Raw genomic sequence first — 8,107 nt, forward strand, 5'->3', positions numbered from 1 at the left:
AGGCTGACGTTTCGGGCCTAGACCCTTCATCAGAAAAGGGGGAGGGGAAGGGGGTTTTGAAATAAATAGGGAGAGAGTGGGAGGCGGATAGAAGAGGGATAGAGGAGAGGATAGGTGGAGAGGAAACAAACAGGTCGAAGAGGCGGGGATGGGGCCAGGAAAGGTGAGTGTAGGTAGGGAGTTAGGAAGGGGATAGGTCAGTCCAGGGAGGACGGACAGGTCAAGGGGGCGGGATGAGGTTGGTCGGTAGGAGATGGAGGTGCGGCTTGAGGTGGGAGGAGGGGATAGGTGGGAGGAAGAACAGGTTAGGGAGGCAGGGACGAGTTGGACTGGTTTTGGGATGCGGTGGGGGGAGGGGAGATTTTGAAACTTGTGAAATCCACATTGATACCATTGGGCTGCAGGGTTCCCAAGCGGAATATGAGTTGCTGTTCCTGCAATCTTCGGGTGGCATCGTTGTGGCACTGCAGGAGGCCCAGGATGGACATGTCGTCTGAGGAATGGGAGGGGGAGTTGAAATGGTTCGCGACTGGGGGAGGTGCAGTTGTTTGTTGCGAACCGAGCGTAGGTGTTCTGCAAAGCGGTCCCCGAGTCTCCGCTTGGTTTCCCCGATGTAGAGGAAGCCACACCGGGTACAGCGGATGCAGTATACCACATTGGCAGATGTGCAGGTGAACATCTGCTTGATGTGGAAAGTTTTCTTGGGGCCTGGGATGGGGGTGAGGGAGGAGGTGTGGGGGCAGGTGTAGCACTTCCTGCGGTTGCAGGGAAAAGTGCCGGGTGTGGTGGAGCTGGAGGGGAGTGTGGAGCGGACAAGGGAGTCACGGAGAGAGTTGTCCCTCCGGAAAGCAGATAAAGGTGGGGAGGGAAAGATGTCTTTGGTGGTGGGGTCGGATTGCAGATGGCGGAAGTGTCGGAGGATGATGCGTTGGATCCGGAGGTTGGTGGGGTGGTACGTGAGGACGAGGGGGATTCTTTTTTGGTTTTTATTGCGTGGACGGGGTGTGAGGGATGAGGTGCGGGAGATGTGGGAGACACGGTTGAGGGCGTTCTCGACCACCGAGGAGGGGAAGTTACGGTCCTTGAAAAACGAGGACAACTGAGATGTACGGGAGTGGAATGCCTCATCCTGGGAGCAGATGCGGCGGAGGCGAAGGAATTGGGAATAGGGGATAGCATTTTTGCAGGAAGGTGGGTGGGAGGAGGAGTATTCTAGGTAGCTGTGGGAACTTGTGACTACAATGCTGTAAAGATAAACTGCATTTAAGGGTGTGTTTTTTTTTAAATGCAGTCTCTGTGGCCTTATTATCTCCTCCAGCAGAGCTACAGACATTAAGAAGGCCATATGCCTGAACATTGATTACTGCTTTACAGCTCAACAGTGAACATAACAGAGATGTTCTGAACCTTTCACGGTTTAATCTGAATTCCACATGCTACACCTTCATCTGTCTTCATCTTTTCTCATAAACACCCAATGCTTCATTGATCGACAGTTGCAAGGATGCATGAACATTGTGATCATGAGAGATGACTCTCCCTACAAATCGGCCAGCCATCTTCATTTATCAAATAAAATTCTCCTCCACAAACCAAACATTCCAGCTCATAGTCCAGGTTAAGATGGTCCACTGGGAACATATTGTCCCCTTGAAAGGGAATTACATCATGCAATCACAAAGTCTTCCCATTTCACATGCATTTCATACTGATTCGATATCCGCTAATGGTGTCAGTCATGACTCAGTGGAGTATCGAATCACCAGGTCATGTGTTCAACTCCTGCTCCAGAGGCATAAGTACAAAGTCTGGGCTGATCTTGTCAGTGCAGTCCTGATGGAGTGATATTCCATTGAAGGTATCACCTTTCAGATGAGACTTTAAACCATGCACTCTCCCTAGGAAATACAAAAGATTCTAAGTCACAGTAGGGTAGCATGGTGGCTCAATGGTTAGTACTACTGCCTCACAGCAACCAGGAACTTGGGTTCGATTCTAGCCTCGGGTGACTGTCTATGTGGAGTTTGCTCGTTCTCCCTGTGTCTGTGCGGCTTTCCAGTTTCCTCCCACAGTCCAAAGATGAGCAGGTTAGGTGGATTCCCCTATAGTGTCCAGGGATGTGCAAGCTAGTTAGCCATGGGAAATGCAGGGTTACTGAGATAGGATAGGGGGCTGTGTCTGGTTGGGATGGTCTCCTGCGGGTCGGTGCAGACTTGATGGGCCAAATGGCCTCTTTCTGCACAGTAAGGATTCCATGATTCTACAATTTCAGAGAAGAGCAGAGGAATTCTCTCTGGTTGCCCAGTGTTGGAAATTGGGGTCCCCCTTAAACCTGTGTTCACTCAGCATTTCAAATTTGGTCATAGCATGCAAGTGTATTTAACAGTGTGACGTTAGTAACCAGCCTAGCATAAACAAAAGATTTATGGGGTGGCAGACTACCCTACTGTTTTCTGAAATAAGAGGATTTTGTTCTTAGAAGGAAATAAATCTAATCTAGAGACAACCATCATCCGGGCATCATGAGTGACTGTCCATGGCCATTGGGCAAGAGATGCCCAGCCTCCAAAACAACACACACCAATAGAGATAGGTGGGGAGAGAGGAGTCACCATTTTCTTGACAGAGGACCAGGAATTTTCTGCATTAGCTTGAGTGAAAAACAAAGACAGCTTTCAACAAAAGCTACCAGGAAAATCTTCAAGAAACCCGGAACCATGCAAGAGCCCTGCCCTGACTCCACTTTACAGAACAGATTCAGGATCAATGAGGTGTTCTCTTTAGTCATGGATCATATATTTCCTCTTTTTGCCTCATTAACCAACATGCCATATTTAACTGCTGATTCTCAAACTATCAGGAAATTGCCACAATCATCAACTGCCTATATCCGGTAACTGTGATCATGAACCTCCTAAAATCAGCATCTGGTCAATACTTATCCCCCAATCAACATCACTAAAATCTGACCATTATTGCACTGTAGTTTGTGAGCGTTTGCTGTGTGCAAATTGGATGCCTTATTTTCTACATTTCCACAGTTTCAACTTTTCAAAAGTACTTCATTGGCTGTAAGGTGAGTCAGAAAGTTGTGAAAGGCACTACAGAAGCACATTCTTCCTTTAACTTCAGTTCAATTAAAATGGCAGTGTTTTTTTTTCTTTGCTCTTTGGTGGGATATGGGCATCACTGGCAAAGCCAGCATTTGTTACTCATTAATGATGCCCCTCATTACCCTTGAGCTGAATAGCTTGCCAGGCCATTTCAGAGGGAAGTTAAGAGTCACCCATAATATTGTGAATTTAGTTTCACAAATAGGTCACACAATCTAAGAATGGGTGTCAGATTTCCCAACCTGAAGAGCATTAGTGAACTGGATGCATTTTCATAGCAATCAATGATAGTTATCATGGTCACCGTTATTGAGACTGGTATAAACTCCCAGATGTTTAGACTTGCCTGGAACTTTTGAGATGTGAATGCTATTTGCTACTTATTAGCTCAAGCACGAGTATTATCCGGATCCTGCTGCATGTGGACAAAGACTGCTTCAGGATTTGTGGAGTTATAAATGGAACAGATTCCTGTGAAATAAGCAGTGAACACCCCAATGTCCGAATTTATGATGGAAGGATCATCTTTGATGAAGCAGCTGAAGATGTATGAGCCTAGGACAATGCCTTGAGGAAGGGTGGGGCTTTTGTGGTGCGGTGATAGCGCCCCTACCTCTGAGCCAGAAGGTCTGGGTTCCACCTGCTCCAGAGGTGCATAATAACATCTCTGAAAAGGCCGACTTGAAAAATATCTACCCTGAAGAATTCCTGCAGACATGTCCTTGAACTGCAAATATTGGTTACAACGACCACAACCATCTTCCTTTGTGATAGGTTTAACACCAGCAAATCAAAGTCTTGAATCCCCTTCAGTTAAGATTTTCTGATGCTACACCCAACCAAATGTCAGTGAACAGTCGCTTTCGCCTCACATCTGGTATTCAGTTGTTTATGATGCTGGTATTGAGGCGAAATCCAAACTAAGTCACAGTGAGTAAATTATTGGAATAAGTGCTGATTAATAGCAACGTTGAAGACCCTTTCCATCTCATTATGATGATTGAGATTAGACTGATGAGACAGGGAGCATTAATTTGCCAGATTAGATTCACTCTGCTTTTTGTGGACGGGACATATATGGGCAATTTTCCACTTCATTTGGATAGATGCAAACGGTTAGTTCTGGGGCACAAGTCTTCATCACTGCAGGATGTCACATGGAGTGAATCAAATTGATTAAAGACTGGCATCTGCACTGCTGATAATCTGGGGAGATATCATCCAGTCAGTATTTCTGACTGAAGACGACTGAAAATCAATCAACTTTATCTTATGACATGCTCGGCTCCCCGTTCATTAGCAGGTCCTTTGTCACATTGAAGAAAAGGAACTGTATTACTGGAAATTTATCAAATAAAACCATATTGACCGTCTGATTAAGTGTCTTGATTACCTAATGAGTGATAATTCAAAATGGATCAAATATTTTGCGAATACATTTTACAATTTAACACTTCCCAGGGAGCACTGCACATATCAGGAATTGGGGCAAGGAGGTGACAAGCCACCAGTATCCCCAACTGTTAACGACGTTCATTCACTTTTGAACATGTCCTCAGTATATGCAGGCAGTCATCTCAGTTCTCTATAACTCTTTCAGAACTCTGAGGTCTGTGCACGGCAGCAACTTCCACATTCGGAAGTGAGTGTGTCGGTGTACAGATCGGAATGAACATCGGCAGTCATCACTTTTCATTACTGATAAACTGAAGTGAAGCCACATGGTGCAGGACAAAAAGCTTGAATTGTAAAAGGAAGGGGAAGTGGGGAACAGAGGCGATCCTCAGATTTACACTCACAAGGTAGACAAAGAGTCAGGAGACTGAAATAATGTGGGGGAAAAGCAAAGAAAAGATAAAGAACAAAAGAGAAGTACAGCACAGGAACAGACTCTTCAGCCCTCCAAGCCTGTGCCGATCATCATGCCCTAACTAAACTAAAAAACAGACCTTCTGCCCTTATTCAGTCCATATCCCTCTATTCTCTTCCTATTCATGTAACGATCCAGATGCCTCTTAAATGTTGCCAATGTGCCTGCTTCCATCATGTCCTTTGGCAGTGCATTCCAGGCTCCTATCATTCTCTGCATGAAAAACTTCCCTCGCACATCTCCCTTAAACTTTCCCCCTCTCACCTTGAACCTGTGCCTCCTTGTAATTGAAACTTCAACCCTGGAAAAAAAACCTCTGACTATCCACCCTACCCATGCCCCTCATAATTTTGTAGACCAGGTCTCCTCTCAGCCACCGTCTTTCCAGTGAAAACAATCCTAATCTTTTTAACCTTTCCTCACAGTAATGCCCTTAAACAAGGGAACAACATTGACTAATGTCCAGTCCTCTGGAACCTCACCTGTAGCCAAAGAGGATGTGAAGATATCTGCTAATGCCTCAGTTATTTCTTCCCTTGCCTCTGGCAGTAACCTGGGATAGATCCCATCTGGCCCTGAGGACTTCTCTACCTTAATGCAATTTAGGATACCCAAAACCACCTCCTTCAATATACTGACGTTCTCAAGGGTATTCACAGACTTATCCCTGATCTCAACATCAGTCATGTCCTTCTCCTTGGTGAATACTGGTACAAATCATTATTAAGGATCTCTCCCACTTCCTGTGGCTCCATGCATAACTTCCCTCCTTTGTCCTTGAGGGGGCCTACTCTTTCCCTTGCTACTCTCTTTCTTCTAATATATGTATAAAAAGCTTTGAGATTCTCCTTGACCCTCTTTGCTAAACATATTTTATGGCCCCTTTGAGCCTTCCTAATTCCATGTTGAAATTCCTCCCTAATTTCTCTATATTCCTCAAGGGCTTTGTCAGTTTGTAGCTGCCTAGACTTATCATATGCTTCCTTTTTCCTTACAATTTCCCTTGTCATCCATGGTTCCTGAATCCTGCTATTCCTATCCTTCAATTTTGTGGGGACATGCATGTCCTACACTTTAATCAACTGGTCTTTAAAAGCCTCCCACATGCCAGATGTGGATTTATGCTCAAATAACTGCTTCCAATCCACGTTCCCCAGTTCCTGTCTAATTTAGATGTAATTGGCCCTTGCCCAATTAAACACCCTCACCCAACAGCCACTCCTATCTTTGTCCATGACTACTCGAAATCTTATGGAGTTATGGTCACTAAGCCCAAAATGCTCTCCTACTGAAATGTCGATCACCTGAGCTGGCTCATTCCCTAATACCAAGTCTAGCATAGCCTCCTCTCTGTTTTGGATTGTCTACATACTGTCTCAAAAAGCCCTCCTGGACACATCTAACAAATTGCTGTCCACCCGAGCCCATGGCTCTAAGGCAGTCCCAGTCAATAAGAGGAAATTTGAAGTTACCCATCTCAACTACCCTGCGTTTTTCACATCTTTCCAGTATCTTACTACATACCCACTCCTCTGTGTCCCATGGCCTGTTGAGACGTGTGCAGAAAACTCCCAAGATTGTGATTTCACCCAATCTATTCCTGAGCTCCACCCATAATGCCTCACTGCAAGATCTCTCTGACGTATCAACACAACTGTGCTGTGATCCCTAATCAGCAATGCAACTCCCCCACCCCTTTTGTTTCCCTTTCTGTCCCGTCTAAAACAGCGATATTCTGGAATGTTAAGCTGCCAGTCCTACCCCTCCTTTAACCATGTCTCTGTAATGGCAATAATATCATAATTCCATGCACTAACACATGCTCTGAGTTCTTCTGTCTTACCTGTTATGCTTCTTGCATTGAAGTAAATGCACTCCAGACCTCCAGTCCATCTGAGCCCCACAACTTCCCTCTGCCTGCTCTTACTCTGCGCTATACATATCTCAGTCTCTCTTTTGACCTGAGTCCCTCTACTTTATTGGCCTGTTGTTCCAGTTCCCACCCATCGCCACACTATATGAAACCCTCCCGAAGAGCTCTAGCAAACCTCCTGCCCAGGATATTGGTGCCCCTCCAGTTCAGGTGCAACCCGTCCTTCTTGTACAGGTCCTACCCTCCCCAGAAGATATTCCAATGATCCATATATTTAAAGCCCTCCCTCCAATATCAGCTCTGTAGCCACATGTTCAACTGCACTCTCTCTCTGTTCCTAGCCTCACTCGCCCTTGGCATGGGTAGTAATCTGAATTGTCTTCGCAGGACCTCTTCCTTCTTCCCACCTTTGTCATTTGTGCCAATGTGGACAATGACTTCTGTCTGTTTTCCCTCCTGTTTCAGGATGTCCTGTACCCACTCAGAGACATCCAGGGCTTGGCACCAGGGAGACAACACGCCATCCTGGAGTCTCATTCACAGCCACAGAAATGCCTGTCTGTGCCCCTGACTATTGAGTCACCGACTCCTATCGCTCGCCTGGACTTGGCCCCATCCCTACTCTACAGCAGAACCAACTGTGATGCCATAGGCCTGACTGCTGCTTGTGCAATCTCCTGAGAGGCTATCCCCCACAACAGCTTACCTGTTTTAGAGGAGAATAGCCACAGGAGACTCCTGCACTACCTGCCTGCCTCTCCTGGCAGTCACCCATCTGTCTGTCTGGACCTGCAGTGTGCCCACCTGCCTAAAGCTAGTGTCTATCACTCTCTCTGTCCCCTGTGTGCACCGCAGTGTGTCCCGCTGCTTCTCCAACTGAACCACATGGTCCCTGAGGAGCTGCAGCTGGTCACACTTCCTGCAGATGTATTTGCCAGGGAAACCACACTGCTCCCTGATTTCCCACATCTGGCAGTAGGAGCATACCATTGCCCTAACTGCCATCTCCACTCTTGTACACATAAAAAAATTAAGAATCTTACCTTGCCTGTCCTCCTCACAGTGCCTTTTTTGTTTGGTTGGTGGTGGTGGTGGTGGGGGGCGGGAATGAAACGCTACACTAATGTAGTACTTGGGGTCTAACCAGTCTTTGACACCAGTTCCTCTGAGAGGAAACTCAAGAAATAAGTGCGAGGCAGCAAGGAAAGATTGGGGAAAGGGAGTTAAATAAAGAAAGAATTGTACAATTGC

The sequence above is a fragment of the Rhincodon typus genome, chromosome 21, assembly GCF_021869965.1.
Source record: "Rhincodon typus isolate 14 chromosome 21, sRhiTyp1.1, whole genome shotgun sequence".
NCBI classification, from domain to species: Eukaryota; Metazoa; Chordata; class Chondrichthyes; order Orectolobiformes; family Rhincodontidae; genus Rhincodon; species Rhincodon typus.